The following is a 19617-nucleotide window of genomic DNA, read 5'->3' as shown; positions in this document are numbered from 1 at the left end:
CAAGGCTTCTTATGATGTGCATTACCGAGAGGGCCCAGAGATACCTCTCCGATACTCGAAGTGACAAATCCTAATCTCGATCTATGCCAACCCAACAAACACCTTTGGAGATACCTGTAGAGCATCTTTATAATCACCCAGTTACGTTGTGACGTTCGATATAACACACAAGGCACTCCTCTGGTATCCAGGAGTTGCATAATCTCATAGTCAAAGGAATATTCATTTGACATGAAGAAAGCAATAGCAATAAAACTGAACGATCATAATGCTAAGCTAACGGATGGGTCTTGTCCATCACATCATTTTTCTAATGATGTGATCCCGTTCATCAAATGGCAACACATGTCTATGGTTAGGAAACTTAACCGTCTTTGATTAACGAGCTAGTCTAGTAGAGGCTTACTAGGGACACAGTGTTTTGTCTATGTATCCACACATGTATCAAGTTTCAGGTTAATACAATTCTAGCATGAATAATAAAAATTTATCATGATATAAGGAAATATAAACAACAACTTTATTATTGCCTCTAGGGCATATTTCCTTCAATCTCCCACTTGCACCAGAGTCAATAATCTAGTTCACATCGCCATGTGATTTAACACCAATAGTTCACATCTTTATGTGATTAACACCCATAGTTCACATCACCGTGTGACCAACATCCAAAGGATTTACTAGAGTCAATAATCTAGTTCACATCGCTATGTGATTAACACCCAAAGGGTACTAAGGTGTGATCATGTTTTGCTTGTGAGAGAAGTTTAGTCAACGGGTCTGCCACATTCAGATCCGTATGTATTTTGCAATTTTCTATGTCTACAATGCTCTGCATGGAGCTACTCTAGCTAATTGCTCCTATGTTCAATACGTATCTAGATTCAGAACTAGAGTCATCTAGATCAATGTCAAAGGTTGCATCAACGTAACTCTTTATGACAAACTCTTTATCACCTCCATAATTGAGAAACATTTCCTTAGTGCTCTTAGGTAACTTAGGATAATGTTGACTGTTGTCCAGTGATCTACTCCTGGATCACTATTGTAGCCCCTTGCCAAACTCATGGTAAGGTACATAATAGGTCCGCTATGCAGCATGGCATACTTTATAGAACCTATGGCTGAGGCATAGGGAATGCCTTTCATTCTCTCTCTATCTTCTTCAGTGGTCGGGCTTTGATTCTTACTCAACTTCACACCTTGCAACATAGGCAAGAACCCTTTCTTTGACTAATCTATTTTGAAATTCTTCCAAATCTTGTCACGGTATGTACTCATCAAAAGTTTTATCAAGCGTCTTGATCTATCTCTATTGATCTTGATGCCCAATATGTAAGTAGCTTCACCGAGGTCTTTCTTTGAAAAACTCCTTTCAAACACTCCTTTATGCTTTCCAAAAAATTCTACATCATTTCCGGTCAACAATATCTCATTCACATATACTTATCAGAAATTTTGTAGTGCTCCCACTCACTTTCTTGTAACTACATGCTTCTCCAACAGTCTGTATAAAACTATATGCTTTGATCAACTCATCAAAGCGTATATTCCAACTCCGAGATGCTTGCACCAGTCCATAGATGGATCGCTGGAGCATGCACACTTTGTTAGCACCTTTAGGATCGACAAAACCTTCTGGTTGCATCATATACAACTCTTCTTTAATAAATCCATTAAGGAATGCAGTTTTGACATCCATTTACTAGATTTCATAAAATGCGGCAATTGCTAACATGATTCGGACAGACTTAAGCATCAATACGAGTGAGAAAATCTCATTGTAATCAACACCTTGAACTTGTCGAAAACCTTTTGCGACAATTCGAGCTTTGTAGATAGTAACACTACCATCAACGTCCGTCTTCCTCTTGAAGATCCATTTATTCTCAATGGCTTGCCGATCATCGGGCAAGTCCACCAAAGTCCACACTTTGTTCTTATATATGGATCCTATCTCAGATTTCATGGCCTCAAGCCATCTGTCGGAATCTGGGCTCATCACAGCTTCTTCATAGTTCGTAGGTTTGCCATGGCCTAATAACATGACTTCCAGGACAGGATTACCATACCACTCTGGTGCGGAACGTGTTCTGGTTGACTTACGAAGTCCAGTAGTAATTTGATCTAAAGTTTCATGACCATCATCATTATCTTCCTCTCTAGTTGGTGTAGGCATTACGGGAACGGTTTTCTATGATGTGCTACTTTCCAATTCGAGAGAAGATACAATTACCTCATCACGTTCTAGTTTCCTCCCACTCACTTCTTTCGGGAGAAACTCCTTCTCTAGAAATGTTCCATTTTTGGCAACAATGATCTTGCCTTCGGATCTGTGGTAGAAGGTGTACCCAATTGTTTCCTTAGGGTATCCTACGAAGATGCACTTCTCTGATTTGGGTTTGAGCTCATCAGGCTGAAGCCTTTTGACATAAGTGTCGCAACCCCAAACTTTAAGAAACGACAGCTTATGATTCTTGCCAAACCATAGTTCATACGGTGTCATCTCAACGGATTTAGACGATGCCCTATTTAACGTGAATGCAGCTGTCTCTAATGCATAACCCCAAAACGATAGTGGTAAATCGGTAAGAGACATTGTAGATCACACCATATCTAATAAAGTACGGTTACGACGTTTGGACACACCATTATGCTCTGGTGTTCCAGATGGCATGAGTTGTGAAACTATTCCACATTGTTTTAAATGAAGGCCAAACTCGTAACTCAAATATTCACCTCCGCGATCAGATCATAGAAAATTTATTTTCTTGTTACGATGATTCTCCACTTCACTCCGTCGGTGTACAAAAGTGGGGGCCTTCTGTACCCCTTTACTTGTGCGCGGGCAGTTGTAGCCACGCCCGCGGCCACGCTTGGTGGGGCCGAGAAAGCCAAGAACAAGACTATCGGAGCAGCACCCAAGTCAAATGCGCGAAGAGCAAAGGAGCAAGGTGGGTTTCCCTCGGCAAGAGCCTTGCCGGAGCGGCCTGCGTGGCCCGGACAAGAGCCTTGCCAGGGCAACTTACCCAACGCCGGCAAGGCCGCCACCCTTGAGCCTGAGAGTTCCGACACCATCGTCAACATTGGAACCAAGGCTTGGGAGGCGCCTGATGGTGGCATGCAGATCTTTGTGAAGACCAAAGGCCTGCAAGACTAGATTGGAACCAGAAGACGAAGGACCCCGGCAAGATCCTTGCCGGGGACGACCACGAGACCCCGGCAAGATACTTGCCGGGGACATTTGCAGGGCCACACCCAGGCCCACACCTACCGAGGCTCCACCGCCGTTCCAACACAGCAGTCAGCCCGCCAGCTAAGCAGGCACCTGCGTGGCGGCGTGCGGCTTCCAGGCCAACTTAGCAAACACCTACGTGGTGGCATGCAGATCTTCGTGAAGACTCTGCCACCGCACTAGCTCAGCAGCTAGCCAGCCAGCATGGTGCTGCACGCCTCATCAGCATGGACGCGTGTCGAAGCAAGGCGAAGCGATGACAGACAAGACGAGCTTCCTTGCCGTCCCCGATAAAGCAAGAGGGCACATCGGCAACACATTTAATGAGTTTGTCCTACGGTTCCTGGAGATAAACTTGTACACTGTACCCACTTTCCACCTCCTGTGTGCCACCGTGGCAACCCCTTTTGACTATAAAAGGAGGCCCGAGGCGTACTAAGGAAGGATTCAGACATTTTGGACTACGCACACACCGTAGCTAGTTCAAGAGCTCACGAACACCAAATACACACCAAAGCACGACTAGGGTATTACGCATCGCTTGCGGCCCGAACCTGGATAAAACTCCCCCATGTTGATCTTCTAAACCCGCTCTTTCCACAGCCGCGCGCCCTGTCAACCGTAGTAGGGATTCCCTGTGATCGCATAGGTGTCATTTCCCCGACATCTTTGGTGCGCCAGGTAGGGGGCGCAAGCTGTGAAAATCCGGGTTCAGAAGTTAGCGCATCGACTTCATCATCACCATGTCCCCGAAGAAGAAGGGGGATCACAGCGATTGGGTCGACCGGAGCCGGCCCGTCCGCACCAGCACGGGCGGGCAACGGGGTGGCCACGAATTGTGCGAGAGGCGCTGCCCGCGAGCATCCACAACACTCAGGCAATCGAAGCCAGGCGAGCGATGTTGTTCGGGCCCAAGACGACAAGCCACACGCCGCTAGGCCCGGGGATGGGGCTGTGTTGCCCACAGGCGGCGCGGCGACCTCCCGGACGCCCCAGCCGGTGTTCGCGCCGTGACCTTCTCAGGACGCGCGCGACGAGCAACACCACGACGTCGGTGCCCCCGGGCGCCGCCGCGGGAAGAGCCCTTTGCGTCACTCTCATGATGCACCAGGCCGGCGTGCGCACCTGGACGTTGGCGGAAGCGGCGTGCGGCCGCGAGACAGTGACAGAGCCCCTTCTAACGTAGTTAGGAGTCGGAGCGCGTCACGGTCCACGCAGCTTTCGCCGCCACCCACGCCAGCGGAAGCGTTGGTGTGCGTGGAACTGCTCCTCGACTTCCCTGCCGTTGTGGAGAAGCTCGACGAGTGGAGGGCCACGATCCGAAGCCTTATCAGCTTCGCCAACAAAGATGAGCCACTCCCAGCGGGACCCTCGTGCCGGCGTTCTGTCGAACCGATGCATGCCGGCGGTGGGAGGACCGGGGATGCTGCAACCACGCTGCACTCTCCTCCTCCACGGCCGCAACAGCAGCCACTGGCTCACCGGGCCGACGCCCGCGACAACGTTTCTACGACGTCGTCCGACCCGCGAACCCGCTGCGACCAACATCGAGTTCTTCAAGAGCGAGCTCAGGAAGATGCTCGAACCACCATCGAGCAGCGGCGGGACGGGCGCCATCAGTCAGATCAGCGTGCGGGGCCTACCATGGACCACCTAGCGCCGGGGGGCTCCGGCGGCCTGCCTTAGGAGGTGGGTTGTCCGGCCTTTACCCGAGAGCTGTGGCAGTTCCAGTGGCCCTCCCACCACACGTTCAAGCCTGATGTTGGGGAAAAGTACAACGGCAAGACTCACTCGTCGGAGTTCCTCAGCATCTACACCATCACGATGCAAGCCGCCGGGCTCATGACGACAAGGTGCTCGCCAACTACTTTTCGTTGGCACTTAAACCCAACGTCATGTCATGGTTGATGCACCTGCCAGTGGATTCCATCTCTTCTTGGTCGGACCTGTGCCACGAGTTTGTTGGCACGTTTACCGGAGGCCACCAAGCTCCTGGCCAGGCAAGTGACTTGCATGTCATCCCCCAGAAGGACGGCGAGACCCTGCACAAATACATACATAGGTTCAACTGTGTGCAGTACAGCATCCCAGATGTTCATCCCGCCGCTGTCATCAGTGCGTTCCATCAGAATGTACGCAACCGCAAGATGCGTGAAGAGCTGGCGATGAACAAGGTTAAGGATGTAGCCGAACTTTATGTTCTGGCTGATAGATGTGCTCGGGCCGAGGAAAGAAGGAAGTACCCCGGCGAGGACGCCGGTGCGGAAACCGAGTCCATGGATGAAGACGCCGTCGTCCCGTCGAAGAAGGGCCGACGCGGCAACAGGAAGCGTAAGGGCAAGACCGTGCTTGCCGTTGAGGGATCCGGCGACCCCGGGAAGGAAGTTGCCGGGTGCGCCGTGTAACAGCCCCAAAATTGGGTTATCAATTTTTGTGCTGTTATTCTCTCCTGGCACTCATTTTCAAAATTTTCTCCTGAGTTTGCTGGATGACCCTGAGAAAATTTTGTCATTTCCAACCTTTCAAAATCCTGCTCATGTCTTTTTCAGTGGGCAAGACCTCATTTGCATCAGCTCAATTCCTCTTAAACCCTAATTCCAAATTTTTGGAATTTGGATATGCCCTTGTGATTACAAAGGGGCCACCATTTTCCTTGTTCTCTTGATCCTCCCAATTGATCCCAGAGATCATCCTATCTTTCTTAACCTTGGATATGCAAAAATATAGCTAAGTCCAATGCAATATTTTTGAATTATGATTTATTCCTTTTCTTGCCTTTCTGAGGAATAAAATCCAAAGGCATATCTAGCCATCTCCTAAATTCATGAGAATTGGTGGAGTTGATGCTTATGCCTAATCCAAGCTCTGGCAAGTATATTGGCCATAATTAAATAAGGAAAATTGACTTTTCCTATTTAATGCCAATATTGCATTTCTGCCAATTTCCAAAGGAACTACTATTTTTTATAGCAGAGAAAATTCCCACATAAATTGTGGAGCTTGTCCTTGCTATATAATCACTAGTTCCATCCTAATATCATGATTCCACAGTTCAAAATTTGGCACATGATCCAATGCAAGTTTCTACCTTCTCTGAAATTTTGCAAAGGAAGTGCTTTATTGCTAAGTCCAATTGAGCTGCAAATTGGCAGGGTGTTTAACATTGTTAAATAACCCATGGATACCACAGATGAGCTCAATCCATTCACCCTAGCTCCATGTGTAATTTTTCAAAGTTTCTGACCAGAACACAAGTTCGTGAAGGAAGTACCTTCATAGTGTTTCAAAATGGGATGAAAATTTTCCGTCCTCTCAAGTATCTCAAATAATTATCCTCCACCAGAATTCAGTTCATTTCATTGAACTATGTGAGCACAGGAGCAATTCTTGTTTTCTGTCCAAATTTTCAGTTTGTGAAGCAAGTGTATTTTATCTTGCTCCATTATGGCTGATAATTTTTCCAGGCCTTCTCCTACTCATATAACCTATCTCCACAAGATTGTGGCTCATTTAACTTGAACAATTGCCCTGAGGATTTTTCTGAAGTTTTTGGACAGAAATGATAGCTGTGAAGGAAGTACCATTTTGGTGAGTCCATTTGGTATGAACTTTTTACAGCATCATGGTATGTTCAAATCATTAGGCCTTGCCAAGTTATAGCCCAATCCATCACTCCTAGTGAGGGTTTCATCATGATTAAGTTTCTGGGTCAGTTTTGGTGGTTGTACAGCAACTATGGTAAATAGTTGTCCATTTTACCTCAAAACTCCCAGGACTGTAGTCCTTTCTACCCCAAGCCTCCCGGACATCAAGTTTACCATTTACCCTCTCTGGTTTAATCTCTAGGATGTTGCCAAGTTTGCAACAGCAAACTTGTGGAGCTTGTTTCACTCATCTCCATTTCTCTCTGCCCGATCTTTCACCATGGTAACACTCCACGCTGGAAGGACTACGCGGTAGACATGAATTTACATCAGTTAAAACCCTAGAGCGTGCCATGCCAGTGGTGACCATGCGTGTAACCAGCCAAAACGGTGGTCTAGCCACTGTGGTCGTCGGCATCGCTGCCCCGACCGCCTCTGGCCTCGCCATTAATGTCCAGCAGCTCCCCCTCGACGTCGTCTTCCCTCTGGACCTCTGGCCCCCTTCGTTTTCTTCTCCGGCGAGCCGTGCCAACGCTCGAACAGTGCGTGCCCGTGAGCTTGTCCTCTTCCTCGCCGGTGTCCGCTTCCTCCTCTTGTCCTCGAGCCTTGCTCGTCTCCGTGAGCCTCTACTGCTCGTCTTGATCCTCCCCGTCGCCTTCCCACCGCTTCCCGTGGGCCTTGGCCGCGCCTGCCGACACTGCGCCGTCGCCGACGCGCGGACACGTCGCCCGCCGCGTGCCACCTCCTCCCCTCCTTCCCCCGGCTATAAATAGCCAGCCCGAGCCTTCTTTGAGTAAGCCAACCCTTTCCCCCTCCCTCCAAAGCACTCCAGTACCTGAGCCCGACCGAATCCCTCGCCGGAGTGCTCGGATTTTCGGCGAGCCTGCCAATCTGCTCCGCCGCCCTATACCACCCCCGAGCTTCCCCGAGCCCCGTGCGCATCATGGATGGATGCGCCACATCCCTGCGACCCTCCCTAGTCCGCCACCCCTCCATTCCCCTCACCGGAGTCCCGTGTCCACCAGAGGCCGAAGCCTCTCTCCGCCGCGGGCCGGGTGGCTCCCTCCCCTGTGCTCGTCGCCGGCAACGGAGACTACCCCGGGGTGCGCCTCCTCCTCCTAAACCCGTGGGTAGGTCGCCCGTCGCCTGACATGGCCGGAGTCGCCGGCGATCCTCGTCGGGGCGATCTCCTCCCTCGGCCTCGCTCGCTCCCGAGCCGGAGGTAGAAGACGCCAGGGCCAGGCGGGCCCCTCCTCGTGTTTTCATGATATCTTTTGCCATGCTAATTAAAATGTTGTTATTGATAATGACATGTCACTAGTCTACTTTATTTGCATGTCATCGTTATACAATGTTATGAGGATTGTAATGCACCGTTGATATGCTATTACTTGGTATTGTCATGTTCTTTATACTATAACTGTGCACTTGAGTAGTTCAATATTTTGTTCATGCAATCGTATGCTGCATGCTCATTGTTGCATTCATGTTCATGATGATGGAGAAGGAATTAAAATGACTTAATAATAACAAACCTCCTCCGTCATCGATGGGATCGAGTCAGAGTGCCACCAAATCGAACTTTTTCAGTGCAGCCACATTTGCCTTTGTGGGAAGGCCTTAATGCGAGCTATTGTCGTGACCTCTCGCTGGTGCCTCCCACTAGGGAAGGTTATGGGCGTGCTTACCCTGATCAGGTAAGCGGACATAACCTTGTGTGCTCGTTTTTGAGATTTTTGGTACCAGTCCCCGAGTGGGAGTGTCCCCGAGTGGTAGTTGACCACGACGGTGGTCGGGGTGTCTTTGGTAGACACGGGGCCACCCAGGACCAGCCCATTGGGGATTGGGTCGGAGTGGCCGGGAGAGCGTCATGGCAGTAGGTTGGTTTCGTCGGAATGCCGTTGGTCCACCCGAATGGGATGACGAGGCCATGGGTTCCATGGTGTGGGTCCCACTATCAGGTCTTGGTCGAAATGGAGGACAAACCGAAATATTTAAGTTGGTAAATAAATATGTGATAACAAGAATATGGTAACTTGAACTATGAGATAGTCGTGAGGAGTCACGACGATATCTTGATGATGAGATAAGTGGTTGTGATCGCCGTAAGGATCACGGGCCAAATATTGGTCGTGGTTGTGATCGCCGTAAGGATCACGGTTGGAGACCAAGTGTTGGTCGTGGTTGTGATCGCCGTAAGGATCACGAGTTGTTCTTGAGAAAGACCACTTTGGTGGTGTGTTTGTGATCCAGAGATGATCACAGTTGATAAGAGAGTCCGAGGGACTCGGTGCACAAGTTTGGTTGCATTGCTGGAATAATATATCATTATTTGCATTTAAAGAACCATGATAGAACAGAAGATGATTGCATAATGTTAACATGCTATTTCTACATTGGATATTATTGGTAGTTTATTTTCAGCATAGTTTCTTGATGCCATGCTATGCTTTGATTGACATGTTAATTTATGCCATGATTGAGATAAAATTCTATATTTTGCTATTACAATGTTATAATCATGTTCTGATATGCCATGTCATTGCCATGTTAGTAGATGTTATGATTTTGTTCATGCTTAGTTGATTTTTATCATGCCATGTTTAGTAATTGATATGAGATAGGGTGTTGCATGCGCTCGGTTCTTGCTTTGTCTGCAGCTTGTTTGGATGCTATGTATTTGGTTGTCTTGCTAGTACATTCAATGTACTGACCTGGCATGTCATGCCAGTTTTCTAGGTCGTACCCGTATTGCTCGCTTGATCCGTCGTGCTAGGCCGTAATCTTGCCAGTCATGTGAGTTGTGGAGCCCAGCCAGAGTTGTTATGCTGTCAAACCAAGACTTCCGCCGCCATTTTAATGGACTTCCGCTGTTATTTTCTAGCCTTATGGCTATGCCAGATAATTGTATTCATCAATGATGTACTCTGATGCACGTGTATTTGATGAATATTATTGTACCTGGAATGCTGTATTATGGACCTGTCGTGCGTCAGGTGTTATCCTGGGCTGATGTGCGAAGGCCCCCTGCTCCATGCGGATCGGGGTGCCACAGGGCATGGTATCAGAGCAGCCAGGCTGGCATAGGTTATCCTAGTATTAGATCACCGCTACCATTAACCGGTAATGGCCCTAAGGGATTTGACCCATCCCTGCATACGGCATGGCCACTGTTAATCAACAGGTGGCGCAGTCAGGACCGACACGTCCTCACCCCGCTGTCCCCGCCTAGTTATCCGTGGCACGAATAGCAACCATATCCTTTCGGGTCGGCCACACCGCTCACCCTTCGCCATTAAGGGAAAGGGGCCACACCATGCGGGCATGTCCCGCATAGCTGCCTATAAAAGCCTCCTTTCCGCTCGCCGTATCGCTCACCCCTCAGTCAACCATGTCCCTGCAGAGAAGCCTAGCTAGTAGCACTCCAGCCATGACTGGCACCTTCAAAGCTCCCAAGTTTCACACCCGCACCGGTGCCGTCAACCACCCCGGCTTTCCACCCCTTCTTGCTGAGATGCTCACCAAAGCCTTTGGCTGTAACGCTAGCCCCGATTACCTGGTGTTCCAATCATCACCCGTCCCTCACCTTCATCGCTTCGATGCAAGAGTGTGCATCAGCCTAGCAGCGGATGGCCATCCATTGGTTTTTCAGGTTAGAGCTATGCCTACCTCTGATTTAGCCATTCAGGCCGCTGCTGTGGAGGCTATGCTTCACTTCCGAACCAGATACCCGCAAATGGCAGCAAGGCGTGATTTCTGCTTCTACCCCATTGTGACAGAGGTAGGAATGCAGCCTTCTCCCGCTATCCAAGGAGATGACCCCGCAATCGCTCGCCTGGTGCAGTATATCGCCGCCCAGGGGATGATGATTTTTCAGATGCTTGCCGAGTTTAGAAATCTGGACAACTATGCGGTGTGAGTCATCAAGGAAGCTTACTGTGAGGCTCGTAAATTCGCATCTCAAGTCATTTGTCCAACGCCATCCGAACCAGTGCTGTCCTCTCAACCCGTGTTGTGGCCTAGACCCAACATCGTCACCCTCGACAAGGCTCTTTTACAGATCCACCAGCAGCATTTGCTCGGATCAATTTCAGCCACACCCCCAGCAGCCGAACCCCAACCCATAGTGCTGTCGGACGATGAAGATGGAGATTGGCTCAGACTTCGTCCTCCCGGAGAGCCCCAGCAAGGCAAGTCCTCTGCATGAACTCAGTCACGCAGTGAGATGATCAGTCTTTCGGTTGATCCCCGATATGAGGATAGAACCATGTATCCCAGGATGAGTTGTTTCGTTTAGCGCGTAGCGCGTTTGTGCTTTGTTGTATGCTGGTACTGTTGTGATTCGTATGCTGTGTTCTATGCATGTTTTGTGCCTTTGTTTTTGTGTTGTTTTTGCTTGTCTCTCTGTCAAGCAGAAATGTTTGACAGGGTCGACACTATGATGCTAACAAGATTTTAATTAGTAGATCACATACACTAAAAATAACATTGACTCTTCCTGAGTCTATAATAAAATGCGCGCTGGTGTAGGTATATGTATACCTTGAGTACATATACCCACTAGCATTAAAACACTCTAGTATGATTTGCCTGCTGTGTTTTTCGTTGCATGTTTATTGCCTCTGTCTGTTTGCTAGTTTAGATTTTTCTGCATACTGCACGCATGCCCGGTTCACCCACGAGTACATTCGGGCAGTACTCGGGGAAATGCAAAGTCACATATCCCTATCTATCTGTGCATACGCCGTGTGCCGGATTTCCAACTCTAGAAACCCCGCAGAGGCATTTCCGCTTGGAAATTCCTCGTCTCTAATTCTTGTTCCTGATTTCATTTCCGGAGATACACTGCCAATTTTATTTCACTCGATCCAGTACATCTACCCCGATACAGGTTTCACCCTTGATTCTACCTCGACACCTACGTTTCGTGGAGGAATCCGCGATTTTTTTTTCTCGGTGCCCTCAACTCGTTTGAATTTAACCAAAGGGTTAAAAATTAACCCCGTTATTCTTTCGTTTGTGCTGTAACCCTAGGAATCCCGAGGATGAGATTTCTTTTTAAGGGGGGAAGAGTTGTAACAGCCCCAAAATTGGGTTATCAATTTTTGTGCTGTTATTCTCTCCTGGCACTCATTTTCAAAATTTTCTCCTGAGTTTGCTGGATGACCCTGAGAAAATTTTGTCATTTCCAACCTTTCAAAATCCTGCTCATGTCTTTTTCAGTGGGCAAGACCTCATTTGCATCAGCTCAATTCCTCTGAAACCCTAATTCCAAATTTTTGGAATTTGGATATGCCCTTGTGATTACAAAGGAGCCACCATTTTCCTTGTTCTGTTGATCCTCCCAATTGATCCCAGAGATCATCCTATCTTTCTTAACCTTGGATATGCAAAAATATAGCTAAGTCCAATGCAATATTTTTGAATTATGATTTATTCCTTTTCTTGCCTTTCTGAGGAATAAAATCCAAAGGCATATCTAGCCATCTCCTAAATTCATGAGAATTGGTGGAGTTGATGCTTATGCCTAATCCAAGCTCTAGCAAGTATATTGGCCATAATTAAATAAGGAAAATTGCCTTTTCCTATTTAATGCCAATATTGCATTTCTGCCAATTTCCAAAGGAACTACTATTTTTTATAGCAGAGAAAATTCCCACATAAATTGTGGAGCTTGTCCTTGCTATATAATCACTAGTTCCATCCTAATATCATGATTCCACAGTTCAAAATTTGGCACATGATCCAATGCAAGTTTCTACCTTCTCTGAAATTTTGCAAAGGAAGTGCTTTATTGCTAAGTCCAATTGAGCTGCAAATTGGCAGGGTGTTTAACATTGTTAAATAACCCATGGATACCACAGATGAGCTCAATCCATTCACCCTAGCTCCATGTGCAATTTTTCAAAGTTTCTGACCAGAACACAAGTTTGTGAAGGAAGTACCTTCATAGTGTTTCCAAATGGGATGAAACTTTTCCATCCTCTCAAGTATCTCAAATCATTATCCTCCACCCAAATTCAGTTCATTTCATTGAACTATGTGAGCACAGGAGCAATTCTTGTTTTCTGTCCAAATTTTCAGTTTGTGAAGCAAGTGTATTTTATCTTGCTCCATTATGGCTGATAATTTTTCAGGTCTTCTCCTACTCATGTAACCTATCTCCACAAGATTGTGGCTCATTTCACTTGACCAATTGCCCTGAGGATTTTTCTGAAGTTTTTGGACAGAAATGATAGCTGTGAAGGAAGTACCATTTTGGTGAGTCCATTTGGTATGAACTTTTTACAGCATTATGGTCTGTTCAAATCATCAGGCTTTGCCAAGTTATAGCCCAATCCATCACTCCTAGTGAGTGTTTCATCATGATTAAGTTTCTGGGTCAGTTTTGGTGGTTGTACAGCAACTATGGTAAATAGTTGTCCATTTTACCTCAAAACTCCCAGGACCGTAGTCCTTTCTACCCCAAGCCTCCCGGACATCATGTTTACCATTTACCCTCTCTGGTTTAATCTCTAGGATGTTGCCAAGTTTGCAACAACAAACTTGTGGAGCTTGTTTCACTCATCTCCATTTGTCTCTACTCGATCTTTCACCATGGTAACACTCCACGCTGGAAGGACTACGCGGTAGACATGAATTTACATCAGTTACAACCCCAAATCGTGCCATGCCAGTGGTGACCACGCGTGTAACCAGCCAAAACGGTGGTCTAGCCACTGTGGTCGTCGGCATCGCTGCCCCGACCGACTCTGGCCTCGCCATTAATGTCCAGCAGCTCCCCCTCGACGTCGTCTTCCCTCTGGACCTATGCCCCCCTTTGTTTTCTTCTCTGGCGAGCCGTGCCAATGCTCGAACAGTGCGTGCCCGTGAGCTTGTCCTCTTCCTCGCCGGTGTCCGCTTCCTCCTCTTGTCCTCGAGCCTTGCTCGTCTCCGTGAGCCTCTGCTGCTCGTCTTGATCCTCCCCGTCGCCTTCCCACCGCTTCCCGTGGGCCTTGGCCGCACCTGCCGACACTGCGCCATCGCCGACGCGCGGACACGTCGCCCGCCGCGTGCCACCTCCTCCCCTCCTTGCCCCGGCTATAAATAGCCAGCCCGAGCCTTCTCCGAGCAAGCCAACCCTTTCCCCCTCCCTCCAAAGCACTCCAGTACCCGAGCCCAACCGAATCCCTCGCCGGAGCGCTCGGATTTTCGGCGAGCCCGCCACTCTGCTCCGCCACCCTATACCACCCCCGAGCTTCCCCGACCCCCGTGCGCATCATGGATGGATGCGCCACATCCCTGCGACCCTCCCTAGTCCGCCGCTCCTCCATTCCCCTCACCGGAGCCCCATGTCCACCAGAGGCCAAAGCCCCTCTCTGCCGCGGGCCGGGTGGCTCCCTCCCCTGTGCTTGTCGCCGGCAACGGAGACTACCCCGGGGTGCGCCTCCTCCTCCTGAACCCGTGGGTAGGTCGCCCGTCGCCTACCGTGGCCGGAGTCGCCTGCGATCCTCGTCGGGGCGATCTCCTCCCTCGGCCTCGCTCGCTCCCGAGCCGGAGGTAGAAGACGCTAGGGCCAGGCGGGCCCCTCCTCGCGCGGCCCCACCTGTCGGTGACCGAAGGGCCGGACCCAGTGCCACGTCAGATAAGTGGCGGCGCCCCGCCGCGACGCCGCCTTTCCCGCGCGAAAGCGCATTTCTGGATAGTGCGCTTTCAATCTCAGAAAGAGAATTTTTCCTCTCCTTCGGCCGGGAATACGTTTCCCTCTCTGGAAAATGTATTTTCAGAAAAGACACGTTCTGTTTAAACTACCAGGGACCTGTATGTAGAAGTATTTTTACAGACTAGTCCCTGAGCTTTAAACGTCTGTATCTTTTTACCCGTAACTCCGAATAAGGTGATTCCAGCGCTCACGTTCTCTGTTCGTCGAGCTCTTTCCGTTGGTATCATTTTCATAATATTTTCACACAGTGAAAATGACCATTTTGCCCTTGACCGTAAACAGCCTCCTCCGAGAGAGAACTATTTCCGGCAAATCTTTCCGCGATCGTTTCGCACTTCTTCCAGGAGTATTCGTCGACCCCCAGGCAAGCCAACCTCTTATCATGAGCCCCGAACTTGCATGTTGACTTTGCTTGCACCTTGTGTGTGTGTAGTTGCAGTTGTTTCACATCATTTTCGTGTGCAGTTATTATGCCTATTATGCATGCTTGTGTTTTCATGATATCTTTTGCCATGCTAATTAAAATGTTGTTATTGATAATGCCATGTCACTAGTCTACTTTATTTGCATGTCATCGTTATACAATGTTATGAGGATTGTAATGCACCGTTGATATGCTATTACTTGGTATTGTCATGTTCTTTATACTATAACTGTGCACTTGAGTAGTTCAATATTTTGTTCATGCAATCATATGCTGCATGCTCATTGTTGCATTCATGTTCATGATGATGGAGAAGGAATTAAAATGACTTAATAATAACAAACCTCCTCCGTCATCGATGGGATCGAGTCAGAGTGCCACCAAATCGAACTTTTTCAGTGCAGCCACATTTGCCTTTGTGGGAAGGCCTTAATGCGAGCTATTGTCGTGACCTCTCGCCGGTGCCTCCCACTAGGGAAGGTTATGGGCGTGCTTACCCTGATCAGGTAAGAGGACATAACCTTGTGTGCTCGTTTTTGAGATTTTTGGTACCAGTCCCCGAGTGGGAGTGTCCCCGAGTGGTAGTTGACCACGACGGTGGTCGGGGTGTCTTTGGTAGACACGGGGCCACCCAGGACCAGCCCGTTGGGGATTGGGTCGGAGTGGCCGGGAGAGCGTCATGGTAGTAGGTTGGTTTCGTCGGAATGCCGTTGGTCCACCCGAATGGGATGACGAGGCCATGGGTTCCGTGGTGTGGGTACAGTGTGCTACCTCTTCAGAGTGTATAAAGTCTATCGATAGCAACAGTTCGTAGTGGGTCCCACTATCAGGTCTTGGTCGAAATGGAGGACAAACCGAAATAATTAAGTTGGTAAATAAATATGTGATAACAAGAATATGGTAACTTGAACTATGAGATAGTCGTGAGGAGTCACGACGATATCTTGATGATGAGATAAGTGGTTGTGATCGCCGTAAGGATCACGGGCCAAATATTGGTCGTGGTTGTGATCGCCGTAAGGATCACGGTTGGAGACCAAGTGTTGGTCGTGGTTGTGATCGCCGTAAGGATCACGAGTTGTTCTTGAGAAAGACCACTTTCATGGTGTGTTTGTGATCCAGAGATGATCACAGTTGATAAGAGAGTCCGAGGGACTCGGTGCACAAGTTTGGTTGCATTGCTGGAATAATATATCATTATTTGCATTTAAAGAACCATGATAGAACAGAAGATGATTGCATAATGTTAACATGCTATGTCTGAATTGGATATTATTGGTAGTTTATTTTCAGCATAGTTTCTTGATGCCATGCTATGCTTTGATTGACATGTTAAGTTATGCCATGATTGAGATAAAATTCTATATTTTGCTACTACAATGTTATAATCATGTTCTGATATGCCATGTCATTGCCATGATAGTAGATGTTATGATTTTGTTCATGCTTAGTTGATTTTTATCATGCCATGTTTAGTAATTGATATGAGATAGGGTGTTGCATGCGCTCGGTTCTTGCTTTGTCTGCAGCTTGTTTGGATGCTATGTATTTGGTTGTCTTGCTAGTACATTCAATGTACTGACCTGGCGTGTCATGCCAGTTTTGTAGGTCGTACCCGTATTGCTCGCTTGATCCGTCGTGCTAAGCCGTAATCTTGCCAGTCCTGTGAGTTGTGGAGCCCAGCCAGAGTTGTTTATGCTGTCAAACCAAGACTTCCGCCACCATTTTAATAGACTTCCGCTATTATTTTCTAGCCTTATGGCTATGCCAGATGATTGTATTCATCAATGATGTACTCTGATGCACATGTATTTGATGAATATTATTGTACCTGGAATGTTGTATTATGGACCTGTCGTGCGTCAGGTGTTATCCTGGGCTGACGTGCGAAGGCCCCCTGCTCCATGCGGATAAGGGTGCCACACGCCGCCTGCTGGGCCTTGGCGGCTACCGACAAGCCAGGAGGCTCCGACAAGCAGTACTGCAAGATTCATCACACCAAGGGCCATGACCTCCAGAACTGCCAACAGGTTGAGCTGCTTGCAGAAAAGCAGAAAGCTGAATATGAAAGGCAGGACAAGGAGAAAGGTCAGGATGGTGTTGAGGGGTCCGGGAAGAAGCATGGCGGCCAAGGAGGTTGCCGCGGCAACGATAATCAATAAGAGAGGCCCGCTCGGGGCTGTGACAAGAAGGAGGAGGATGATGATCATGGTGAAGACGACGAGTCCGACGAGCACGAGTTCCAGAAAGCTACAGAGGCCATGTGCGTCGACAGTGGCGCCTCATTGCATACCTCTCACCACCGGTTGAAGCAATGGGTGCGTGAGGTCACTGCGGCAGAGCGATCGTTCGATGCCTAGAAGCCACTGAAGTGGTCCAGCACACCTATCATTTTTGACACCGAGGATCACCCTGATCCCACAACTGCGGTCGGGTGCCTGCTGTTGTTGGTTTCACCAACAATACGCAACATCAAGGTGACCAAAGTGCTAGTTGATGGTGGGGCCGGTCTGAACTTGATCTCGCCCACTGTGATCGAGAAGCTACAAATCCCTGATGGAGATCTCAAGGAGACGGGCACGTTTCAAGGGGTCAACCCAGGGAGGAGTCAGCTGAAAGGTAAAATCACGTTGCCCGTTACATTCAGGGGTGAGCTAAACTATAGGATGGAGAAGATCATTTTTGATATCACCGAGATCCCCTTGCCCTACAATGGGATCCTTGGCCGCCCAGCGCTGGCCAAGTTTATGGCGGCATCACATTACGCTTACAACACGTTGAAGATGCCTGGGCCACTGACCATCATCACCGTCCCCTCTGATAAGAAAGATGCACTTATCTGCGCCGACCAACTCTACCGGGAGGCAGTTGCAGCAACTACCGCCAAGGCACTTGCTCCTCCCGCTGGAGCCCCGGGAGGGAAGAAGACCGGCAAGACCTCCGGCACCCACTCCAGCAAGCGCGCCTCTTCGGAGTGCAGCGCTCCCGTCGAGGACGTGCCAGAGAGCTCCACCGGTAAGGGCAAGAAATCCAAGGCAGCGCCACCAGAGACCAAGAAGGTGCCCGTCAAGGAGGACGGCACGGGCGGGGCTTTTACTATAAGCTCCACCCTTGACAGCAAATAGGAAAGCCCGCTCGTCGCCTTCCTGCGGGCGAATGTCGACGTGTTTGCATGGCAAGCGTCCGACATCCCCGGCGTTCCCAGGAAGGTGATTGAGCACCATCTTGCTATCTGTCCTCATGCACGGCCCATCAAGCAGAAGGTCAGGAAGCAAGCTTTGGAGCGACAAGAGTTCATCACCGAGGAGATCAGGAAGTTGGAGGCGGCATGCCTGGTTAGAGGAGTACTCCACCCCACGTGGTTGGCCAATCCAGTGGTGGTGCATAAGTCAAATGGGAAATGGAGGCTGTGTATTGACTACACAGATATCAATAAAGCCTGTCCAAAGGATCTTTCCCTCTTCCACGCATCGACCAGATTGTGGACTCCACTGCCGGGTGTGACCTGCTGTCATTCCTCGATGCCTATTCAGGATACCACCAGATCTTCATGATGAAGGAAGACGAAGAAAAGACCGCGTTCATCACCCCATGTGGTACGTACTGCTTTGTACGAATGCCTTTTGGTTTGAAAAGCGCTGGTTCGACATTTGCCCGAGCGGTCCGAATTGGTTTTGAAATCCAAGGATAGGGCCACGCTCGTGCAAGATCTAGAAGAAACATTTGCAAATCTGCACAAGATCAACCTCAAGCTAAACCCATAGAAGTGCGTGTTCGGTGTCACATCCGGCAAGCTTCTTGGGTTCTTTGTGTGTCAATGTGGAATCGAAGCAAATCCTGACAAGATCAAAGCAATTGAGCAGATTGAGGCGCCAAGACGGGTCAAAGACGTCCGTAGGCTCGCCGGCTCTAAGTGGGTTCATATCCAAGTCTGCTGAGCGCGCCCTCCCCTTTTTCAAGGTTTTGAAAAAGGCGGGTCCAGTAAAATGGACTCCGGAGGCAGAGGCAGCGATGCAAGATTTGAAGAGATACCTCTACTCCATGCCAATACTAGTTGCGCCTAAACCACAAGAGCCGTTGCTGCTATACTTAGCAGCAATGAATCAAGTGGTCAGTGCTGCGCTGGTGGCACAGAGGGAAATTGAGGAAGAAGCAGCAGTAGTAGCGGAGCCGTCGGATGATGGGCCGGAGTCCTCCCCGGCAGGTCCTAACGCCGGCAAGGCGGAACCCCCGGCAAGGCCCGGTCCCGGCAAAACAGAGTCTACGCAGATGGGCGAAGTAGAACAGAAGAGGAAGATGGTGCAGCACCCGGTTTATTTTGTCAGTTCCCTGTTGCAGGGGGCTAGATCAAGATATTCTGGTATGCATAAGCTACTTTTCGGCCTCCTTATGGCCTCAAGAAAGCTGCATTACTATTTCCAAGCGCATGAGATCACCATTGTCACCCGGCTCCCTTTGCAACGGATTTTGCACAACCCAGATGCGACTGGGAGGATTGTGGAGTGGGCATTGGAGCTGTCGAGCTTTGGCCTCAAGTTTGAGAGTACTTCAATGATCAAGAGCCGAGCCTTGGCAGAGTTCATAGCAGAATGGACCGCGACGCCCGACAAAG

Source organism: Aegilops tauschii, chromosome 3 (genome assembly GCF_002575655.3).
Source record: "Aegilops tauschii subsp. strangulata cultivar AL8/78 chromosome 3, Aet v6.0, whole genome shotgun sequence".
NCBI lineage: Eukaryota > Viridiplantae > Streptophyta > Magnoliopsida > Poales > Poaceae > Aegilops > Aegilops tauschii.
Note: the sequence above shows the minus strand (reverse complement) of the source record.